This window comes from Neofelis nebulosa, chromosome 11 (assembly GCF_028018385.1).
Source record: "Neofelis nebulosa isolate mNeoNeb1 chromosome 11, mNeoNeb1.pri, whole genome shotgun sequence".
In the NCBI taxonomy this organism is placed as follows: domain Eukaryota; kingdom Metazoa; phylum Chordata; class Mammalia; order Carnivora; family Felidae; genus Neofelis; species Neofelis nebulosa.
Genome location: NC_080792.1, coordinates 3,357,465 through 3,382,375, shown reverse-complemented (window position 1 = coordinate 3,382,375; position 24,911 = coordinate 3,357,465).

Sequence of the window (24,911 nt, the reverse complement as noted above, 5' to 3'; positions counted from 1 at the left end):
GAGAGAGGTCAGTTGAGCCCATCTGGACTTCTGACCTACAGATCAGTGAGCTAAAAATCGGTGTGGTTTCAGGCTAAGTGGAGGTCATGTGTTAGTGGCAACAGAAAACTAATAGAACATATAACCTGGCACTCCCGCAGGGTAAGGTAAGGAGAACTATACACCCTTTATAATATTTTACACGAACTCTTACAATGGTTGATGTCATGGAGGAGGGTTAAATTATAGACAGGAATCCTTATGGGGGGTCTCATGGCTACCCCCGACCAGAAAGCCCTCTGTCCGAGCTGCATCCTGCATTTTTGGTCACCATGGCTGCTGGTTCATCCATCTTCTTAGCATGCTGGAATGGTTCTCAAAGGGCAGAGGGATTCGGGTTGTCCTGTATAACCCAAAAAGAAAATCCCATGGACTGATGTGTCATATGAAGCAAGCCTCACTGCCATTCAGAATTATCAGCGGCCAAATGGGTCAATTCAGACAACTGTGGAACAAAACATACACTGAAGCATTATTGTAACATGGCCGTGACAAGCGTCTGCTAAATCCAGGGCCACCTTCTCCTCCCTGGGCACTTGGAAGGCCAGCACCCAGCAGTCGGGTGGCCATAAGGCGAGTCCCAGGCAATATGGGCAGAAATAGCGACTGTTACTTCCAGGCCCAGGCAGTGAAAACCCTGGCAATTCTCCACCCCTTCTGCACCTGTGTCAGTGACCAAGGAGGCTTGGTGATCAATTGGCAGAGCGAGGACAGCAGCCCGGATCTCCACGTCCCTGCATGGAGAACAGCTCTCCTGGGAAGCCGCTGTATTCCACTGGCTGTTTCATGAGGGAGAAATTAAGTTTCCCACGTTTTGTGGCTATTTGTTACCTTGCTATAACCTAGCCTATCCAGTTACTCAGCCAAACCATTGTTAAGCATGGGTTTAAGAACCAAATGGACTGAAACATGTAAGTGTTCAGATCATTTCATCAAAGACCCTGGATTTCCTGACTTACCAAGTTGCATCAACTAGTCAAGGGCAGTAATAGGATCATGAATTATAACTTTTTTTAATGTTTATTTATTTTTTTTAAGAGAGAGAGAGAGAGAGAGAGAGAGAGACTGTGAAAAGGGGAGGGGCAGAGAAAGAGACATGCAGAATCCGAAGCAGGCTCCAGGCTCTGAGAAGTCAGCACAGAGCCCGACGCGGGGCTCCAACTCATGAACCGCGAGGTCATGACTTGAGCCGAAGTCGGACGCTTCGCCGACTGAGCCACCCAGGCGCCCCCGGATCATGAGTTATAGTAACAAGTATTGCCAACTTCAATTGTGTTCCTTATTGTGTGGAAGGAGGGAAACAAGCAAGAGGATTTAATTACCTAGGCCAAAGCAGACAACAGCCCCGGGAAGGGCAGTCTGGCTCCCTGTAGGAAACTCTCTCCTGTAAGTTGAGTAAACAGAGAAAGTGCATGTAGCGAAGTGCGTGTAAATATATCCCGTAATTTTGTTAAAGAGAAGCTGGCGTTTTTTGTCCTCTTTCTGATACTTTCTCTGCTAAAGCCACTTCACTGCTGGCAATAGCATCGTGGAATACCTTCGCTCCTTTCATAGGCTCTTCACTAGCCTCTCGGGGTCCACGACGATAAACAAAGGGGAAGAAAACCGTGTTAGGCTGTCGAAGGCCAAAAATTATTTGGAGCCCCTCCCATACAAGGGTGCGGCTTCTGCCCTTGACAAGCCTCCACCGTGCTGTGTCACAGCTGTGGCAACAGACCACGTGAAAGGAGAGAGGCTGTCCGTCCAGCGGTGGCCCCGGGCACACCAGTGGGGCGGTAGCCAGCCATCTAGCCCCGGCCGAGTCACCCACTGCCTGGGCTCAAAACCCACCCAGCTAACCCAGGAAGCATGAGAAGGACTGTCGCCCCTTCACTAAGCTTTCGTTTGGCGTGATTTGTTATTCAGCAGTACTGATACCGTGAAGCTGAAGTCTTTGATGACACCCGGCAAAACGCTAGAAAATTCAGTTTAGGGAATTCTCCTAGACTCAGTATGGTAAATCCCATTTGCTAAATCTAATTATTCCGTCATTGATTTCAGAAATAATAAGAGGTAATTTCTCCATCAATTGGTCACAACTCAATTTCATTTATCATTGGAAGATAAAAGGGAGTCTATTCCCTTACTTGACTCTATTCTGTTCATTTTCTGAGTGGTCGAATAGCATTACATGCAAAGTATCAATCGGGAAAGAATTCTATCCTTAATGTTAGAGCCTGTTAGACCTCACATGCTTAGGCAGGTCGCGCCGGGTCAATTATTGGTCATTTCTGAGAACTCTCTTCTTATGTGCTGCTGGAAGTGTCACCAGAGATTTACTGTTGTCATATCGAGCCAATAACCTGGCAAGGAGGAGCTCTGTCTTTTGGAAAGGATATAAAAGTAAAGAACTAAGCACTCAGCGGCATGAAAGAGCCCGTGGTATTTTGAGTTGATCCTGACATCCTGGATAAATTTCAATCATAGCGATGGCATCCACTTCTGCTTTTGTTACAAGCATTAAGGCATCTACGCTTTTGTTCTGTTTCCTCCTCTTCGAACTAACGTCCCCTGTCCAGCCAACTGATTCTTGCTTTGCTCAGTGACCCGATACTGCTTGGACTAAGGGTCCTCAGACTCGGTTCTGGAAAAGGGGCCGAACATAAATCTTTTAGGCTTTGGAGGCCAAGAGGCAAAATTAAAGATATTTTCTAAATATTCATATAATGAAAGAGAAGACAAATGTCCCCAAATCCTTTGGTAAAATTCAACATGTAATGGTAATAATCAAGCGTCAAGCTTTAGGTCTACAGCTAATGAAAAGCATGGCACTCTTTTGTGGTATTACATTTGACATAATGTAATATGTTCAAAGTTCAAAGTTAACATTCTCTGTAATCCAACCAGTTGCACAGGTTTACCCGTGAAACAGTTCTTAGCTCACAGGTCACCCCAAAATGGTCAAGCAGGTGGATTGAACCACTAGGTGATAGTGTCCCAAGGCTGGCTTAGGCACTGACTCTGTGTATGCTCAGGCTGGAGACGGGCTTCCTCACGGACCAGACTGGATCGGTGAGTCACGGACACAGCGAGGGTGCTGTCCCCCAGGATTGGGAGGCAGAATTGGGAGGAGAGAAGCGCCTGTGGTTCCACGAGCTGCTGGGGCCATTGCTCTGCAGATCCAGTCTATTCATGGCTCTTTTGGGTTCCGTGGAACACGCTTTCACAAGAGTTCTGCCGCTATATGGCACTGTGGAAGGGAGGGGATGTTTCTCAAAAGGACGATTTTATTCCCCCAGAGATGAGCAATGTCACTCCCCACACTGCTGGGGCAGCTGACTTGCCCGGTGTTGCCCAGCTGTCCAGCGAGGCCGGGACTGCAGTGACCGGACCCGGCACCCTGCAGTTAGGCCCTCATTGTCCTCTTGTCTTGTTTTTCAGAACGCTTGCAAGATTTATTCCGAGCACTTATTTTTTCATTTTTAACGATTTACTGGTGAAATGCCTTGGGAAAATTGTTTTAGAAACCAACCATTTTCAAAGGTCACTATTCATTGAAACATAGGAATATTATGGCGTGCTATTATATATCGTTTCAATTATTTTACAGTTGAATATACGTAGACTCTTTATATTGCAATTCATTGAAGCCACCGCACCAGGGTAACTTAATTGGTGTTTGTTTGTTTGTTTGTTTTGTTTTGTTTTTATTTCATGTTTTTTTTTTTTAATTTAAATTATAGTTAGTTAGCATGTATGGTAAAACAGGCTTCAGGCATAGAATTTGGTGATTCATTGCTTATATGCAACACCCGGTACTCATCCCAACAAGTGTCCTCCTTAATACCCGTCACCCATCTAGCCCATCCCCCCCACCCACCTCCCCTCCAGCCACCCTCAGTTTGTCCTCTATACTTAAGAGTCTTTTATGGTTTGCTTCCCTCTCTCTTTTTTTCCCCTTCCCCTAGTTTATGTTTTGTTTCTTAAATTCCACATGAGTGAAATCATATGGTATTTATCTATCTCTTACTGACTTATTTCACTTCGCATAATACCCTCTAGTTCCATCCACGTTGTTGCAAATGGCAACATTTCATTCTTTTTGATTGCCGCGTAATACTCCATTGTATATATATGCCACATCTTCTTTATTCATCAGTCAGTAGACACTCGGGCTCTTTCCATAGTTTGGCTATTGTAGATAATGCTGTTAGAAACATCGGGGTGCGTGTGCCCCTTCAAATCAGTACTTTTGTGGCCTTTGAGTAAATGCCGAGGAGTACAATTGCGGGGTCACAGGACGGTTCTAGTTTTGACTTTTTGAGGAAGCTCCATACTGTTCTCCACAGTGGCTGCACCAGTTTGCGTTCCCACCAACGGTGCAAGAGGGTTCCTCTCTCTCCACATCCTCACCAACACCTGTTGTTTCTTATGTTGTTGATTTTAGCCATTCCGACACACACGGGGTGGTGTCTCATTCTAGTTTTGGTTTGCGTTTCCCTGAGGATGCGCATCTTTTCGTGCGGCTGTTAGCTCTTTGTATTTTATGTCGTCTTTGGACAAATGCCTGTTCATGTCCTCTGCCCATTTCTTAGCTGGGTTATTTATTTTGGGGATGTTGGGTTCGACAAGTTCTTTATTGGTTTTGGGTACTAACCCTTTATCGCATAGGTTGTTTGCAAATATCTTCTCCCACTCTGGAGGTTGCCTTTTAGTTTTGTTGATTGTTTCCTTCGCTGTGCACAAGCGTTTTATCTTGATGTAATCCCAATAGTTTGCTTTTGCCTTCATTTCCTTTGCCTCCGGAGACATATCTACTAGGAAGTTGCTACAGCCGAAGTTAAAGAGGTTACTGCCAGTGTCCTCCTCCAGGATGTTGATGGTTTCCTGTCTCACACGTACACCTTTCGTTCATTTTGAATTTTTTTATGTTTATTTATTTATTTTAAAGAAAGAGAGCGTGCATGCGCAATGAAAGCAGGGGAGGGACAGAGAGAGAGGGAGAGAGAATCACAAGCAGGGTCTACGCTAACAGGGTGGAGCCTGATGTGGGGCTCAGTCCCATGAATGGTGAGATCATGACCTGAGCTGAAATCAGGAGTTGGACATTTAACTGACTGAGCCACCCAGGCGCCCCTATCTTGAATTTATTTTTGTGTCTGGCGTAAGAAAGTGGTCCGGTTTAATTTTGCATGTTGCTGTCCAATTTTCCTAACACCATTTGTGGAAGAGAGTGTCTTTTTTCCATTGAATATTCTTTCCTGCTTTGCCAAAGATTGATTGGCCGTAGAGTCATGGGTCCATTTCTGGGTTCTCTGTTCTGTTTCATCGATCTATGTGTCAGTTTTTGTGCCAGAACCATCCTGTCTTGGTGACCACAGCTTTGTAATACAGCTTGAAGTCTGGAATTGTGAGGCCTCCAGCTTTGCTTTGCTTTTTCACGATTGCTTTGGCTATTCCGGGTCTTTTGTGGTTCCCAACAAATTTTAGGTTTGGTCTAGCTCTGTGAAAAAATGCTGGTGGTATTTTAATAGGAATTGCATTGAATGTGTCGATTGCTTTGGGTACTATAGACATTTTAACAATATTTGTTCTTCCAACTCATGAGCATGGAATGTTTTTCCATTTCTTTGTGTCTTCTTCAATCTCTTTCATAAACGTTCTATAGTTTTCAGAGTACAGATCTTTTACTTGGTTAGGCATATTCCTAGGTATCTTACAGTTTTTGGTGCAACTGTAAGTGGGATTGTTGTTATTGTTGTTGTTTAATTTCTATTTCTGCTGCTTCATGATCGGCATGTAGAAGTGCAACAGATTTCTGTACATTTTGAACAAGGCACACACTTAATCATAGGGCAAAATTTACGTTAGGTCAACCTGCAAAAAGCTGGAATGATTTGTCTCTGGAGGTTATGAATCCACCTCACCCAATACACCCATGCATGGTCTAGCCAACCCAGACGAGCTATTGGTGTGCCTTTTGCTTGGAATGAGGATTTCGACTATCTGATCTTCAAACTTTTCAGCCCTGTGATTCAATGAATCTGGGGTCAAAATGACGAGGTTGAGTATCATGCGATCACAAATGCTATCACCCTTGAGCCAGCTAGTTAAAAATACATATTTATAGAGGGGACAAGAGAGTACTACCACCAGAAAACACCACGGAACATATTTATAATATAGTACATGAATTCATATTTTCTTCAATGCATGTAACTTTTATCGATTACCCAAATATGACTTGCACGTGTGTAAGTAGTATATGCATTTAGTAACATGTACGCACCTTGCTCATACCACGCAGTTACCAGCTATAAAATATTTTCCATCCATTTAGGTGTTAAATGCTTCCACACTGTGATCTAATGGCTGGATAAAATCTAAGACCTAATTTGTAGAGGCATGGGAATTTACCAAGGTTTTCAACAGAGCTCTTAGCCTGAGATAGAATTTAGAACATCCGGCAGGAACTTCTTATTTGTGTAAGATATTCTCTTAGCACAGGTGCCTAGCATCCCTGGGTTGGTAACCCCACAAGCCCTCCAGCTACACAATGTCTGCCTTGAAAGCCAGATACACCGAAAGACAGATTCTGTTGGGTCCTGGTGTCTCGAAGCACAACAGAACCCTTGAGGGAGTGAGGGAGCTGCCCTGAGCCATCCCTGCGCTCCCACGAGCAGGCAGACCATGCAGGCGCCTGCCTCCGGGGCCTTGCCTGAGGGAAGTTGTTGGAAGTCAATGCAAATGAGAACTGCTTCCTCCAGGAGCAGAAAGCAACCTTCGGGAACCTGGAAGGCAGATGTGTATTTGAGGACAGCACTTGTGCCTGGTCAGACCAATTGCGCTCTGCGACATTTCAATCCCCTGGCTGGCAACTTCGCCCCCCATCTTTAGCCCGTGCACCATGATGAGAGGGAGACGGAAACAGCTGCCTGCACACTTGTGTTAGCTTAACGAAAACGTTAACATTAAATTTTAGAATTTAAGTTTAAGGGAAAGGGTGGTTCAGTAACAAACCTTAGATCTGTGCTGTTGGTTTTTTTAATTGAAGGGAAATTTACATAGCAAAGTGGGTAAGTCTGCCAGTCTTCACCAACAGTGGTCATACAGCCACTACCACAACCAAGATATTAGAGAACATTTCTGTGCCCCCCACCTCAGTAAGTCGTCTCCTCCTACCACCAGCCCCTGGCAGCCCCTGAGCTGTTTTCCGTCCTGACAGGCTCGCCTTTTCCAGAACGTTGTATGTACAAAATCATACAGCATGTAGACTTTCGAGTCTGGCCTCCTTCACTTAGCGCGTAATTCACTCGAGCCACATCCACGCGGTTGTGTGGTTCCTTCCCTCGTGTGAGGGAAATAACGTATTTATGAATGTATTTTTTTTTTTTACGGTGGTAAGAACAGATAACGTGAGATCTACTTTTGTAACAGATTTTGAAGCACGCAGTACAGTGCTGTGAACTGCAGGCACAGTGCGGTCCAGGAGAGCTCTGGACCTCACCTTGTCTTGTGTGACTGGAACTTTATACCCCTGGAACTACAGCACCCCCTTCCCTTCTCCCAGCCCCTGGCAACCTCCATTCTGCTTTCTGTGTCTATGATTTTGGCCACTTTAAGTACCTCCTATAAGTGCAACCATACTGTATTTGTCCTTCTGTGACTGTTTATGTCACTTAGAATAATGTCCTGGTCCATCCAGGTTGTTGCAAAGGGCAGGATTTCCTTCTTTTTTAAGGTTAGAGAATATTCCATCAAATATGTGTGCCATGTGTCCTTTGTCCGTTCATCTGTCAGTAGGCTCTTCTTGCCTATTGTGAAGAAGGCTTCGGTGAACACGGGAGTGCAGGTTATCTTTTCAAGATCCTCATTTTCGTTCTTTTGAATAAACACCCAAGAGTGACATTGCTGGACCCTATAGTGGTTTTACTTTTAATATCTTGAGGAGCCTCCATACTGTTTTCTGCGGCACTGACACCACCCTACGTTCCTGCCAACGGTGCACAAGGGTTCTAACTTCTCTACATCCTTGCCAGCACTTATTTTGTTTACATATAATATGTACGTGAAAGCCACCCTAACCTGTGTGACATGGCATACCATTGTGCTTTTGATTCAGTGATTCTGAGCATCTTTTCATGTACGTGTTGGCCATTTGAGTGTGTCCTTGAGAGAAACACCTATTCAAGTCCTTTACCTGTTTTAAAATAAGCCTAATTTGATCGTATTCATTTGTGGGTTTTTTTTTTTGTTTTTTTTTTGGCTATTGAGTTGTAGAAGATCCTTATATATATTGGATATTAACCTCTTACCCGGTATGCGATTTGGAAATATTTACTTCCACTTATCCGCGATGTTGTGTCTGTGTTATAGTTTCTTCCTTTTCACCACCGAGTGGCATCCTTCCGTACAGTGATAGCACATTTTGTTTAATTCATTCACCAACCGAAAGACACTTGGGTTGTTTCCAGTTTGGGGAGATGAATAGAGCAGCCATAAATATTTGAGTACAGCTTTTTGTGAGAATACAAATTTCCTTCTCTCTTGGGTAAATACCTAGGAGGGGGTTGCTGGATCATATAGTGAACGTATGTTTATTTTCCAGTCAACACAGACTAAGCATATACTGTCCTTCCTTTAAGAGCAAAGACGAGACATCCTTTCTATTGGGAATTCACTCTCCACAGAAACAGTGACCAGAAACACTTCATGGGAAAGTACAGTCAGAAGAAGTGTAAATTTCATTCGGTCTAATCTCTGCATCTTTCACCACGACGACGCTGAAGACCAGAGTGGCAAACCACACCCATGCGTGCGCAAGGAAGAAGGGAGAGAGCCGGACAGACACTGGACCCCCGAGCTCTGCCTTGCTTTGCCGGCTCCCTACCGTATGCTCTGTGTGGAGTCTTCTGTGAATTACAGGGAGGGGAGGGAAATCTATTTAAGGAGAACATGCCCTATATTTTAAGGAATAAGTAGGGTGTAGGCGTGGAAGGATCCAGATAAATTATTTACATTAATACCAACTCATTGAGAATTGACTCAACTCCCCATTTCCTCTGACCCGATTACATACATATGCTAACTAGCACATCCTCGTCAAACTCTCTTTTCTATGACAAGAGCTGCTTTAAGTATTAATACATTAGTTTTTCTCCTCATTATTATTACAATCCTACATATAAAAATATGAAATTTAGAGCCACTAAAGCTCACTGGAGGAGCCCCTGACACAGAGCTTTACCAAGTTCTTAATTTTGTTACAGGTTCATTCACTGATTCAAGTGCTTCTTGTTAGCTAAATTCACAGTTAGTGCAGAGAAATTTTCTAATAAACATCTGAGATGAAAGTACCATTGCTGACAGCAAAATTACAATTTGTAGTCCAAAGATGCATTCAATTATGATCACTCAGAGAGAAAAAATAAAGGGGGGGGGGGAAACCCAAACACAAAAACCACATACACCAAGGAACAGCAAGGTCTGCAAAAGTAATTCAAATCTTAATCCAATAATCTATTTTTAATTACCCACATTATGGTCATTTACAGGGTGATCATTTCCGAGTCTCAAATATCCAATCTTTTGGCCCAAAGCCGTGGGGGTAATTGCTTTATAACTGGGTGAGAATATATCATCTATGTCTGGTCTAGACTCAGCAAGAGTATTTGTAACCGATATTTAAAGCAGCATTTCTGGATGGGATTCAATCTGCCTGAAGAATTCCTACTAATATTGCTTATTTTGTCTAATACCTTCACGAAGTGTTTAAAATAGCCTTACTCATTGGGCAGTACTTCTGTTTTCTAGCTCTATAATCTGGTCATGTGGTTTTGAGGAGAAGTCTAGGAAACAACCAACATATCTACTGTTGCTGGTGTCCAAGAAATCCTAAATGTCGGATGCTGTGTAAGGGAATGCCTGCCTTGCTGCATAGACTATGACCACGCTCCCTGACTTAACCAAACCCTCTTGATCCTACCTTCCCGCATTGTGCCTCCACCCCTCCTCGTGCCTCTGGCACTCTGCTGGCCTCTGGTGAATTCCAGTTATTCTGGAACACTTCCCCCTAGCAGGCAGAACCCCAAGTTTAAAAACTCTCAGTTGCCCTGTACGGAAAAGACAGGCCGGGACTTTCTCAAGATCCTTACTGAACAGTAAATGAGGGCAGAGGAGGATGAACGTGAGTCAGTGGGGGCGATTTAAAATTCTTCCAAGCCCAGCTTACCTCCAGGGCAAGCAAGTGTTGTTTCATTCACGTGGCTTCCTCAAGCGAAAAGTAGTTCCACCCAGGAAATCTCTATTCCTCGTTTCTCTCTTGAACCAAATGCTCTTTAAAGTGTTTGTTTGCATTTGCAACCCGAGGAACATGCTTCTAATGCCAGTCCCGGAAACCAGGCACACCCTCTCTATTCGGGTGACCCTCTACTCCATGTCCTTCTGACGGGGAGTGGCCTGATCTCAGTGGGTTCTATCCGCTAACATATTTGAGTGTTACGATAATGGCGAGGTCCACCAGGAAGACGCCCGCGCGTGTGGAAATAGAAGGAAGGACCACCAGAGTTTAGTGGGCCCAGCTTGGGAGAAGAGTCATGTGCTTTTCATCCCAGAGGCAGTCTGTGAACACAGTCTGGCCGGGCCCTTTCTCTTGACCTGCGTAGCTCAGAGTTCTCTCTTGTAGGCCTTGCAAGGTAGAAGGGAATGAACAAGGGCGCACTGCCTCTCTTCGTTATGGAAGGCGTAACAGGCGCACGGCAGGCAAGCTTGTGTTTGGCCACTTGTGTTGTTCAGCTCACACCAGCTGGTTCACAGCTACCGGGCTTGTTCTGACCTCCTCGCTTGTGACCCCCAACTCACTTGTTTACACAAATGAAACGCTCTCCCCCTGCCCCCAGGAGGTGACCTCTCATTTCCAGCGGTTCCCTTTTCTCAGACACAGACAGGCATGTTGGGGTGATGTATAGAGGATGCAGGTCTCCATGGTGATGGGTCCCGGGCCTGCATTTCTTGGGCCGCGATGCTGACACCGCAGGTGCCCAGGGTCAGTCAGCCCAAGTGAGCGCAGCAGGATCCCTACCTGTCCCTCCACCCCTCCACCACTCTGTCTTTGGTGCCCTCCAATCTTGGTTGACGAAGACACCCAAAGGCACGCAGGGCTTTGCACTGATGCTCTTAGGGGTCTTTCACGGTGGAAGCGCCCACCAGGACCCAGTGCTGGCAAAGCAAGGACACCATGTTCCCTGGCCCCGAAGTTGAATGTTCCATCACAAAGATTCAGGAGGCAGCAGCACTCAGAAGGCAAGGCATGTCCCGTGGCAGTGTGGGACAATCCCTGCTTCCAGAATTCTGCTATAAGGCAGGGACACTCTGCACAGTTACACGGCTGTGCCCTTGGAAATGTTGTCAATGATCCCTGGTAGCATAACTCAGAATATGCTATAACCACATGTTCTCTATAATCATTAGGCTGAGAATAAGTGGTTCCAAACTCTGGCAAATATAACATTTTGATACCCGTTGCCTCACATCTGATAATTCAAGCTTGATCACAATGCGCTGCTTCCAATGGGAAATAATGGAGCGGAACTCTCAGCCGGGGAACTTTCTCCTCCATATGGTTCAGAAGCTCCCTGGGATGTGTAATCCTACTGGGAGTGCCATCTGTGTAGACACCAATCAGGCCCGAGCCGAGGCAAGCTCTTCACTGTTAACACAGCCACAGATTTTATTCTAACACCAATACGGTCAGACAAAAGGCAAGACTCTCTTCTCACTGTCTTCTCGGCCCCTCACACGCGTAAGGGGCAGCTTGTGTGGGATGTCTCTTTTCCGGGCAAGGAGCCAACCTCGCATACCCCAGAAGGATGAATTAGGGGATCCCCTAGCTCGCTGAGAGCCCACACAAGCGATCGTCTCTGCAGGCTTGAGTGGCCTCATGGAGAGAATAATCATATACACATCACACTGACAGTGAACTCGCCTCATCTCACCTACCAGGGTGTGAAGTCCTTAAGGTCTCAGAGAGGGTCTTATTATATCTCTGGGGTCCCCCAGTGTCCAGCACAGGAAATTAAACGAGAGTCTTCATTACAAAAAAAGATGGACAGAAGCAGAAGAAAATGCATTGAAAGGGTGTGAGACAGTTCAGGGAAATACTGGCAAAGGATCTAGGTGGAGGCTCGAGTTTAAATAACATTTCCCCCCAAATAAGCTGCTTGCTGGATTAGTGAGAAGCCACATCTACTAACACTGAGCCCTGGAGGCCACGTCCCGTGCGAGGGTGTTGTCTCCGTCGACCGTGGCGGGTCTTCGTGCAGGCAGACCATTGCACACCCTCTTGTGCCCCTGGCTTTGAGTCAGCGTCTAGTGGAAGTGAATCTGATTAGGGGAGACTAGTTACATACTGAGCCCCAAGTGCAAAGAAGGCTGAGAAACTCAACGTCTAGCATCTCGTGCTCCTCAAGAGGAGATCCTCTTTGTACCTTATCAACCTTATGAAACAGGGTTCAAATGCCAGACAGACGAAGGGATTCACCAATGTCCATTACACATAGTATGTCTTATACCGCTCTTTCTCTGTACAAATCAAATACACTAACTGATGAGAGAGTAATTAAGAATGAATGTGCCAACGTTTAGGCTGGTCTTTTTAAAGGCTTCAGTTCATTCACGTTATCTCTCTGGATGAGATCGTCCTCCTAATCAACCATGTGAAGAGTTCCAGAAACGATAGGCTTTCCAGTCTCCGAGACTCACAGTAGGGCTACCACGCCTGATCTGTCAGAAAAAGAACCTCGAACTTTCTGTTTCCTGGCAGACAGATTTAAAACTCTCATCCTGCGTGAGCCATCGGTTGCTAGAGTTTACGTTCTTCTAGGTCGGCTACATGTTGTACAACGTTCAGGGCTCTTCAGAGAGCATGCTAGAGTAATGGGGCGCCTGCGTGGCTCAGTCGGCTAAGTGGCCGACTTCGGCTCAGGTCATGATCTCAGGGTCCGTGAGTTCGAGCCCCGCGTCGGGCTCTGTGCTGACAGCTCAGAGCCTGGAGCCTGCTTCGGAGGCTGCGTCTCCCTCTCTCTCTGCCCCTCCCCCGCTCGCACTCTGTCCGTCTCTGTGTCTCTCAAAAATAAAGAAACATTAAAAAATTTTAAATAACTGTCCTGGGGATTAGAGAAGACAGACGCAAGGAAGGGAAGGCTAATCCACTGTATCCCTTCCAGCACCATGTGTCTGTGTGTGTCTCTTTGTCTGTGAGTATATAGAAGAAAGGAAAATGTCATGCTTCTGACCTGGAGTTACTAAGAACCCTACTAGACCAAGACAAGTGCACAGAGCCTCTGTTTACTTGAATGTTCTTTAGCTGGACCCAGCTTATCCGATAATTTATACAATCATCTGCTCAGCTTTGACTGCATAGACCAGTCCTATGAAAATGCTGACAGAAGCCTTTCTTGCCAGAGCTTAACTGATAATACATACAATGCATTTTCTCTACCCACGAAAGCTACAATTTGAGAGAATTCCATTTCAAGAAAGTTAAGAATTTTATAAACGTGTTGTATGTGCTCAGAAACGTTTTAGAGCCTATGAAAACGACTGAGACATGAGCGTGACTTTAGAAAAGCCCGCTGCCTAGTAGTAAATAGAAATAGGGCACGGGGGATTGCACTGTTCATGACATTACTTTAAATACTATTTCAGTAATACCAGAAGCAAGGTGACAAAATTTTACAAGTTATCCCCCCCCCCTTCCAAATGCCCCTGGAATGTATTTGTGGATTTTAAAAATACAAAAATACTTAATTAGACATACTGAAATAAAGAAACAGACTAGCTATAATGCATGAAAAAGTAACCAAATAAGTGGAAAGCAAAGACTAGCTATAATGCGTGAAAAAGTACAACATAACCAAATAAGTGGAAAGCCAACAAAAAAAAGCATTTGTTCAACTCTAGAGCTTTCTACATGACTCTCTGACCCCATCAGGTGTCCAACAGTTACTTCCTTTAATGTGAAATGGTCGGTCACAACTGAATGGTAACAAGTGAAATCATCACACATTTTCAGAGTTTGAGAAGATTCCGTTCATCACTCCATCACAAGGGATGTTAAAGAGAACATAAGAACTCTTGTTCCTATTTTAAATGTTTATTTATTTTGAAAGAGATGGGGGGAGGGGCAGAGAGAGAGAGAGAGTCCCAAGCAGACCCCAGGCTCTGTCAGTGCAGAGCCCGATGTGAGGCTCGAATTCACAAATTGTGAGAATGTGACCTGAGCCAAAATCAAGAGTCGGACGCTTAACCGACTGAGCTACCCAGGTGCCCTTAGTTCCTACTTTAAGTTAAGGGTCTTCCAGTAATGTGATCAACAATACATAACTAAGTGTAATTAGCACATTGAAACTGACAGTGGTCATATAATTTTGTGACAACACCCCGCATGAAGTGGGGTGCGGGTCAGGGAGGAGTGAGCAGGGGAGGGGCGGGGAGCAACCAAAGGAAAACAGAGAAGTTGAAGTGAGGAAATCTGTAGGTCTCATCTACCCAACAATATTTTAATGTTATGTTTGAAAGAAGTAAAGTAGAAAATGTTGATGTTCGTTTGCAGGCCCTTAATTCCATGTCGAGATTTCTAAAATTTTCCCAAGACTAATCTGAGAAGGAATCCAGAGAAGAGAGGAATCACAGGGATGTCATTGTCCAAATACATATCAGATGGTCACCCTTCCAACAGGAAGGTAAAAAGCCTTTTCTGATTAAGGAACTAGCATTTCTCTACTTAGAACATCATTTTCTGTCTCCTCCCTCTCATCTTCTCCTGGGTGGTTCACATGCATTCTTCAAAATCCAAATCAGACACAGCCTTCCCAAGACTCTCCTCAGAGCCCTGAAGACTGCATTCGGCAAGGCCTCTCCACTCTCCATAGCTCACCTCTATCACAGCTCTCTGCACACGTGCTTGTCTTTCCCTGACCTACTGTCATCTCTGAGTCCCCACTGCTGCCCACAGAGGAGGTTCCCAAAACACGTTCACTGAATAAGTGAATGAGAGAGTGAATGAATGGTGAGTGAAGGTGATGGACAAGGGGGCTGCACATTTGCCACGCTCTTACCTCTAGACACCGAGGGGACACTTGGAACCCAGAAGTGAGATACATGCTCAACACTAGAAAACCTGAAGGTGGAAGACAGCTCCCATTGACTGAATCCCGACAAACGCCAGGCACATCTCTACTGGACATCTTCTCATTTGTCCCTGTGAAATGCCTGGCGTGTTTGGCATGGTCCGCCCTTCCTTACGGATGAGGAAATCAAACCCAGGAAGGTCTACACAGGTTAGAGTCACTTTCCACTTCACTGCAGAGTCTGATTAATGGCTTGAACACCCATTCATTTCAAAATGAGGTATTAGGTAAATGCAAAGATGATAGTTTTCTACCTCAGTACTTTTGTCAAGCATTCTTAGAGTTTAGATTAGTCACGCCATCTAATTGATAGTCTAATACAGTTGGACTTTTGCCAAACACAGATCATGTAGCTCGGGAGCTCGAGAAACACAGGCGCTGGAGGACTAGACACACTGATGCTTCACGAAGACCAGAGAAGAGCCTTGAGCTTTCTCGTACGGTAGCTCAGCCCTGGCACCCAGAAATGTGTGAGGTTGTGTGTCACTTGCAATGTTGGTTTCCATGCAAATGTGGTTTTTAAAAATTCTTTTGATTTTAAGGGTGCCTGGGTGGCTCAGTCGGTTGAGCGTGTAGCTCTTGATCTCTGCTCAGGTCATGATCTCACGGTTTGTGGGATCGCGTCCCATGTTGGGCTCTGCATTGATGGTGCCTGCTTGGGATTCTCCTCTCTCTTCCTCTCTCTCTCTGCCCCTCCCTTGCTCACTCACTCACTCTCTCTCCAAATACATACATACGTACATACATAAACTTTAAAAAATTATGAACAAAAAGTCCTTTGACTTTTGCTCCAGATATAATTTCTATCATTTAATTTCTAGTGGAAAAAGGTCTATGTTATGCTTTGCTAGGAAAAAAATTTCCTCTTGGAATTGCTTTCTAATTCATCACCTCTGCCCTGAATGACTGTTAATTCTCTCCTTACATGCATTCCTAGATGAACTCATGCTTACAGATCTTTGTCATGCCTACAGATCTTGAAGTTTTACAGATCTTGAAGTTCTGTTCTACCAATTCATGTTGTAAACTGGGGCAGAGCACTTACGGTCTCTAAACCTTGATTGCTATTGTTGGTAAATTGGTAATACGAGCACCTAATTTACAAGGTTGTTGTAAGGTTTCAGTGAAAGGCTGAACATACATCAATACCTATCATAAAGCCTGGTGCTAGAAAGAACTCAGTATAAGTATTAATTCAGTCTCTTCCTCTTCTAATTCATTTTACACATAGCTGTCATGTTTAAACCTCCCAATGCATAAAACTAATCGTGTTATAGCTTGAATCAGAACCGCTGTTGGCTTCACCATGAATAAACTTCAAAGACCTCACTCTAAAATTTGAGGACTTGTTTCCATATATCACATATCCTGCATTCCAGCTAAAATGAGCTAAGTATTAATTCCTCCACATAACTTAATCTTCTGTAGTTTTGTTCTCATTTCCCTGCTGTTCAAAATATTCAAATTTGCATTTTTCAGAGCCAGTTTAAGAACAATTCTTATATTCCTATGTATTCATATTTTATTTCTCCTTAAGGGACCAGCTATTTCTTCTGAGACAGGTGAGCAAGAAGGATGCTTGAAATTTCACATGACTGAACCATCTTCCATCTCCAGACGGAAGAAGAATGAAGAATTTCTCCTTAAGGAAGAGACACTAGATTTCTTTCCAGGTCTATTCGTGGGCATTAATGTTCCTTGCTTCCCCAGAGGGGTCCATTAGAAGGAACTCATGGGGACCCACCCATGACTACCTCCAAAGAAAATTAAATCCTTCCATTTAAATCTCTTAGAAGACACCTGAAAATTATCTGGGAAATTTTCTTTCAAAACCTGTATGTCTGGCCTTTGCACAGACAAATCAGGTCAGTATTTCTGGGATTTGGACACTGTCGTGAACAAGTGGAGAAAATCCCTCCACAGGTTACAAGGCGCCCTTATTCCCGGAGCCAAACCACTCTCGCATTATTCACCAGGCTGGAATCACATGAGATCACGTAGTTTTGCAATTTCTACCTGATTGCTTAGCTGACACCCCATTCCAGTGTATATTTACTCCCGATGCTGGGAAAATCTTGGACCACTGTTTCAGGAGGAGTGGCAGGCATCTTGAACAAAGATCTCACCTTATTTCGTTCCACTGTGAAGTCTTCCCCCAGTCTTTGAAAGGCAACAATTTTGGCATCAGTTAAACGCCACAGATCTTCATATCACTATAGTTTCTCAACATGCCAGAACATTTACAACATGTATGAAAGACCCCACAGTTAAACCCGTGAAAGATTCTGTATTAAGATTTCTCTACAGGGGCTCCTGGGTGGCTCCGTCGGTTGGGCGTCCGACTTCAGCTCAGGTCATGATCTCGCGGTCCGTGAGTTCGAGCCCCAAGTCGGGCTCTCCGCTGACAGCTCGGAGCCTGGAGCCTGCTTCGGGTTCTGTGTCTCCCTCTCTCTCTGCCCCTCCCCTGCTCTCACTGTGTGTGTGTGTCTCCCTCTCTCGAAAATAAAATAAAAGCATAATTAAAAAAAGATTTCTCTACAAACTCGATGACTTTAGATTTGGTGACTTGGTAACTTTGCAAATCTTCATTTCTCTTGCCACACTGCTTCATTTATCTGTACGGGGTAGCCCTGCACATTGTTCAAAGGATAAGTTTCAGTGAAGACATAGAAAGTATATACTGTCACATGTATACTTTTTGTCTTCCAAAAATCTGCCCGGGAATAAACGCGTGCGTTTGGAAGGAGGCAGGGAGGCATATTACAATCTTCAGCAATTCTTAATCTTTTCCTCGCAATTCACTGTGGTCCAAAAAGAGAGCATGCTCAGTGCTCTTCGAGACATTTTGTGCCACCTGGTGGAATTTTCTTGGAAGAGAATTGTCAGGGGTCTGAATTCCTGCTCAACTTGATCGTCACCTGAGGCATTTTCTCGGCGCTTAATATTACCAGTCTAAGTATAGATTCCCTACTGCGTCAGGCAATTGAACTGCACTAGGCCCATAATAAAGATTTTTTTTATGTGAAAATTAGTCTTTAGCGAAAGAGACCTATTTTGTTAGCTGCTGGGTAAATTCAGGTAACGCAATGTCATCCACACTTTGGGTCATTCTATTCTACTCTGGTTAATACATAGAGATTATTGCCAACCTTCTCGCAGGCAACACACAGATGTTAACACTGCTTTCCATTAGTTAGAGGCAAAAGTAATTGTAATTAACCTTTTTTCCTTACCCTCACCCCCAGGAAGTCAAAACAATCTGATAATGTCATATTTAGCAATTAGTGATGTAACTGTTTACTCAAGCAGAGGTTTTTTTTTACCAAACATAAAAGGGATTTTAAAAACACATGTATGGAAGCGATAACTGATTTGGGTAGTTGAAAGTCTCTTTCCTGAGACACTCAAACTAATGCCAGGGAAAGCCATCTGGGTAGAGGCGCCATGTCAATGCCTCTCTCGCAGGAGGCTGCCATGGGAGTTTGGGCCAGGCATCCATATTTCTTGTCTACTGCACTTGCCTTTGTTCTTGTACATTGCAACCATTAACCCACGCGCTATGCTCTACGATGTGGGGCAACGCAGCATTGGCAGGATTCAAGATTCCAACTCCCGTTTATCCATGCGGTGTCCTTATATACCATGAGATCTATCATGAAGAGATAACACTTTCTCTTCAAAGACAGACTGGATGAAGCCAAGGACACTGCTCATTTTCCATGAAACAAAATGTCAAACTAACAAGGCAGTACAACAATCCAGAAAAATCCCCAAACTTCCCCATTCCATGGTAGAAAGCAAACAAACGAAAACCCCACCTTCTTGGAAACTAAAAATGGGTGAATACGCAAAGGGTCATCTCTTGGAAATATTTTATACAGAATTCCAAGGGGGTATGAATGGATGTCCTGCCTCCTCAACTCGATGGTAAATTGGAGTGGGGGGGGGGGGTAGGAAAAGACTGAGTCTAATTACACCGACTTGGAATTACACCAAGTGTGTTGTCCTTCACGTTCAACGATGATGCCTCCGAAGGTGTTTTTCTGCTGCTGAGCTCGTTCTAGTTTGTCATAATTTATTTGGCTTAACCCCCGCCTGCATATTCGTTGCCAGAAATCCCTTCCACATGTACTCGAGTAAGGACTTTTCCTTTGGCCCACAAGTATAGCCACTATTTGCACTGCCTGTAACTCTTGACATTTCTATCTCTTAGATTCATGTTCGCTGGCTTCTCTCACACTAAAAGAACCACCCAGTTCTGATTGCTCTGTGCCAGGCGGGTCCCAGCAGTGCCCAATCATACTGCCTTCCGCTGGAAGTTGTTCTTCACCAGTCCCTGGAGGACTCCCTTCTCTCCACCCTGTTTGCAGCGGCCCCATTAAAGCTCGTCACACAGCAGCTGCTTAGGTGTGCTTTTGTCATCTAGTATCTATTTTCCATAAATATCCACGGCAGCAACATCACCTCGGTGTTTGTAGATGGGCTGTGTTCCGTGGCTCGGTCTCACGGACGTGAAAAATAAGGAACGGGAACTGAGGGTCTTAGCTCAGAATCACTGCTCCAGCTTAATCTGAGAAGTGAGATATGGTGGTATCACCGATGGGGCAGAGAAAATAGGATATTAGATCAAGAATTTTTAAACAAGGGGCATGTGAAAACATATGTGGAAGTTGCTGTGTAAAACTCTGTGTGATTTGAAGGGAGTCCATGAGGTTCTCTAAACGTCAATATTCCTACCTGAGAAAAGAAGAAGAAGAAAAAAAGAGCTAATTCAACCTACTTTGTAGGATCATTCTAAGGATGGGAAACAGAATGTCCAGATTGTGTGACCCAACACCTGACACAAATGGGAGCTCAGAGCAAACATAGTATATATTGCCATTATTAAATAATCACTATGAATATTATGAAGCCAAGGAAATCATCACTTCCTTCAAAAGCTGAGAAATGGAAAGAACTTACTGGCCTAGAACGAAATGGAGAAGAGGAAGAACAGGGGTTAGAGTGGAAGAGATAACGAATTAGGTGGCTCTTAGCCCCTTCTAAAAATTATTACCAAAAGGGTTACATGGTCGACCAGGGTCACTGAGCAGTCAGCAAAGAAGGAAGGACCTACATGTGAGCTGCGCCACTTATAATTCATGGTAATGTGGGTAATTCTTTGAATTTTTCTAGTGCTCAGGTAGCCCGCTTATGAAATGCTGATATCTGATTATTTCCAATGTTTTCTCTTTCTTTATCCCTTAATGAGACCAGGAGCTGTCAAATATCTTCTCTGGTTATGGATATGAGCCAAGTCCTGATGGAAGAGAAGTTTCATTCATTGGTTTGAATAGGAGTCAGCAAACTAGGCCTGTGGGCCAGATGCAGCCCACTGCCTATTTTTGTAAATAAAGTTTTATTGGAACATAGCCACATTCAATCACTTACGTATTGTCTATGGCAGTTTCATGTTACGACCGCAGAATTGAGGAGTTGTGACAGAAACCATATAGCCCACAAAACCTAAAGTATTTACTGTCTGGACGTGTATTTTTTTTAAAAATGTGGGTACCTGGGTGGCTCAGGCGGTTAAGCGTTCGACTTCAACTCATGTCATGAGCTCACGGTCTGTGGGTTCAAGGCCCGCGTCGGGCTCTGTGCCCACAGCTCAGAGCCTTCAGCCTGCTTCCGATTCTGTGTCTCCCTCTCTCTCTGCTCCTCTCCCCATGCACGCTCTGCCTCTCTCTCTCAAGAATAAATAAATATTAAAAAAAATGTTTGCTGGCCCATAGGCTAGATTCAAAGTAAAATCAATCAACAAAAACATAAAACAAAATAGTAAAACCAGAGCTTTTCAAATAATTCCTTGAAGCAGTTCGGGGTTGGGGGGGGGGCAGTTTCTTATTTTAGAAGACAAGACAGATGACTGTTTGGACCTGATCTTCTCTCTTTGTTTTTCAAGGAAGGGTTAGTTGCCAGTAGTAAATCATGTTGGACGTGATCGTGAAAAGATTAGATTCATAGTTCAAAAGAGAGAAATCAGTAAAGAAAAGAAAACGTTTGGGGGAATGGCTTTCAACAGGTTTTAAAAGTGGCTGAGAAGCATTTAACTGGAATGAAATCTCAGAGATGCGAGGTTAAAGTTTAGGTTGCTTACCATGATTCTTCTAGAGAGAGAAAAACAAACCTAACTGAAGCACCGGGAGCAAATACAGAGTCATGTGTTCCCCCAAATAATGGAATTTTGAAGACAATCGAGCCCCGAATCGCCCACAGGGATTTTGCCCAATGTAAAGTTCAGCCAGGCCTCAAGCTGTCCAAAGACAGAGCAAACTTCACAGAAGTAAAACAAGAAGTTATTTTAATTCATAAAGAAAAAAACCCTTTGCGCAGAATACAAAAGAAGTAAAAACATATTACCCTCAGCAGGCTAGGAATGATAGACAGTGAAGAGAAGATGAAGGAATTTTATGGATTTTTTCCAGGGACGGCATGGACCTTTCCTACCCTGCCCGCTGGCCTGCAGCTAGGTGTCCCAGTCTCCAGAAGCCACCTGCCTTCTCTCAAGGTCATGGGCTCTGCAGCCCCCACTGCCCTCACGGCCTGCGTTTCAGTTTAGAACCAGACATGTACAGAGAGGGTGTCCCGGGTCTGGAGGGGGAGGGGAGGCCCAGGAGGAGAAGGGCCAGGCTGGCCTCGCTCTGCTTCGTGGTATTTCGGTTCATAGCGCTGCAGCCGTCCCTGACTGTCATTAGACCAGCAAAGAACCGCGTGGCTGGCCCTGCTCACCAGGACCAAGAATCCCCACGTGGGCAGGACCCGAGGCACATACCCTTCCGGACGCAAGGTCACCCTCCAGGGCACGCCGCTGCAGAAGCACCGGCGGAGTGAAAGGTATTGGAAACTACCAGCTGGGTTTGGTTTTTTGCTTACTTGCAAACTGCTTGCTGATTTTCTTGGTTTTTCAAAAAAAAAAAAAAAAACCACAATGGCTTAAAAATCCAACGGCTGGAAAAGCTTCCACGCTGGCGATACATTAGTTCAAAAACCGGCGCCTGGCTGGCTCAGTCGATAAGAGCGCACGACTCCTGATCTCAGGAGGGTAAATTTGAGCCCCACGTTGGGTGTAGAGATTACTTAAAAATAAAATCTAAAAAACAAACAAAGAACCTGCAGATGAGTGCATAAAAGTACTTTCTCTTGTCAACTGTTCTTTTTCCGGAGTGCTGGAAACTGGTTGATTTTTTTCCCCCCATAATTGGCTCATTTTCTAAACGAATGTATGCTGTTCCCATTCCTGGGAAAAATGTAGTCGATGTTACCAACGCTTACCCCACCCCTCCCCTCCCCCCGATTCCGTGGGGCCAGTGCTCTTGAAGAGCAGGGGCGGGGCGTGCCAACCTATGAGCTCAAGGACTGATTTCCTCTGCATTTGGGAGGGGCGTGCCCCCGGGGTGTGCTGACAGCCCCGCGACACCCCCACCCCCACCCCCGGTCCCCCTGTCATGTGTACCTGCTGCAAGTCACACGTGCAGTCCCCCTGCATGCTTCCGTGGGAGCGTATGAAAGTCACATCTCCGCCTTCAGGACCCCCTCCTGACCATTCAACATTGCCCTTGACCAGCAACTCCGACGGCAAAACCGTCACTGCACCAGGGCCCCTTGGAAGGAGGCGTTACGAATTTATCACGAGACGTGTTCGTTATTTTACATGTGTGTGTTCTTCAGCCGGAAACTCTTCCAGGGCCCAAGGGTGGGCATTTCATTCCATCAGGCCGTAGAGGGCGTGGTTCAAGCACTGCTGACCCGGAGACTGCGCGCGGGGGTGGGGGCAGCAAAGTGAGGGGGCGCCGCTTTCTCTTCTCACGACCCCGAGTGTTCAGCAGAGCCAATGAGACTAGGGCTGTAGCCCCCGAGGGTCAGTCCTCTGGGAAAAGTCATTGTGAGTGAGTAACAACTTAAAAGGTGACTATCCACGATGTATGCACTGATGGATCATCTACTCGGTTGTCGTGTTAATTTACCCCCGACACCACTTTCGTTTTCATTTTCTGCTAGCTTCTTTTAGCTTCCCACCTCCCTGACTTACACCTGCTCCTGCTTTATTCCCTAAGCCTCTCTGAGCTGCATCCCAGGTGTTTACGCACTGGACACGCTCTCCCGTCCTGTAAATCTTCCGGCAGCGCTTTCTTGTAGCTTTCTCTGTATCAGTCATACCTGCACAAATGGAGATTTTAGTGCTGGCTGCCACCTCCTTTATGTCTGGCTTAGGTTATAAACTCTTCAGGAGCCTTGTATTTTTATGCGTCCTTGCGCACTCGCAGCCGGCAATGGTGCTCAAGGGCGAGGAGGCACGTCCCCACCCCATCTCCGCTGGGCACTCAAAGTCAGAGATACTACTCGTAGATACCATTTCTGTAGGGTATTTGGCATTTGGGCTTGTGCGTCCATTATTTTTTTTTTTTTTTTTTGGCTTGTGTGTTCGTTATTATTATTCTTTTTTTTTTTTTGGCTTGTGTGTTTGTTATTATTATTATTTTTTTTTTGGCTTGTGTGTGCGTTACTATTTTTTAAATTTTTTTAAATGTGTATTTATTTTTGAGCGACACAAAGAGACAGACCGTGAGGGAGGGAGGGTCAGACAGAGAAGGAGACACGGAGTCCAAAGCAGGCCGCAGGCTCTGAGCCGTCAGCACGGCTGACACAGCCCCGTGTGGGGCTCGAACTCACCAACCGTGAGATCATGACCCGAGCTGAAGTCGGACGCTTCCCCGACTGAGCCACCCAGGCGCCCCGGCTTGTGTGTTCTCTTTAAAGCCCAGGAACCGCCAACAACGAGCCGCCGGGGTATGTCTATCAGTAAGAAACAGACATGACACACGATTCAACTTGACGGGGTCACCAGGTGGAAAACAACGGAGTGTGCCGCACACCTGAAGAGTGAAAGCACACTTTAGAGTCAAAAGTGCAATTTACTCCCGTAAGCCTGGAGGATAAATTCGGAAGGCCAAAGCTTGAGAAGAAAATCAACAGGGGGAATGAACAAGAGTTGGAGAACTCCCAGGGGGGTAAGTGGATCCGTTATGTAAAGGTATGGAAATAAAGAATGGGGTACACGGGGAGCATGTTTGTGGGCGTCGTTCACTGCTCCACCGTGACCTGTGATTTGGGGGGACGATCCCACACCTGAGTGACCGCCCTGGACATCCTTTCCACGTTCAGGCTGCTTCCTGGCTGATCATGACCTTGGAAGCCAAACGTCTGGCTCCATGACCTTCCGTCTGCATGAATGTGGCCATAGAACCATAAGCACCGACTGAAGGAAACAGAGGAGATAAGGGGCCCCGTGCTCGTGCTCCATAAATAATCCCTACTGTTTGTGTCATGCTCCCCGTGAAAGAGTGACCTCCTGTGGGGAATTAGGGGCGCCTCTCATGCTTACACATGCACGCACGTGCACACGCACGGTGTTACTATCTTATTCACTAAGTGTGAATACGGTGCACCTCCCCAGCAACGTTTTAAGCTCCTCCTGGGTAGAGTCTAATGTTACTATTTTTGACTGATCTAACACATTTGAAATAGTTTTCTCCTTCTATTCTTTGACTTAATAATAGCATTCTTTGATGTATAAATTGGGCTGCTATGTATCTGAAAATGATATTCTTTCAGCTTTGTCAGTTATGATAGTTTATTTTGCAATCCATCAAGTGATTTTGAATA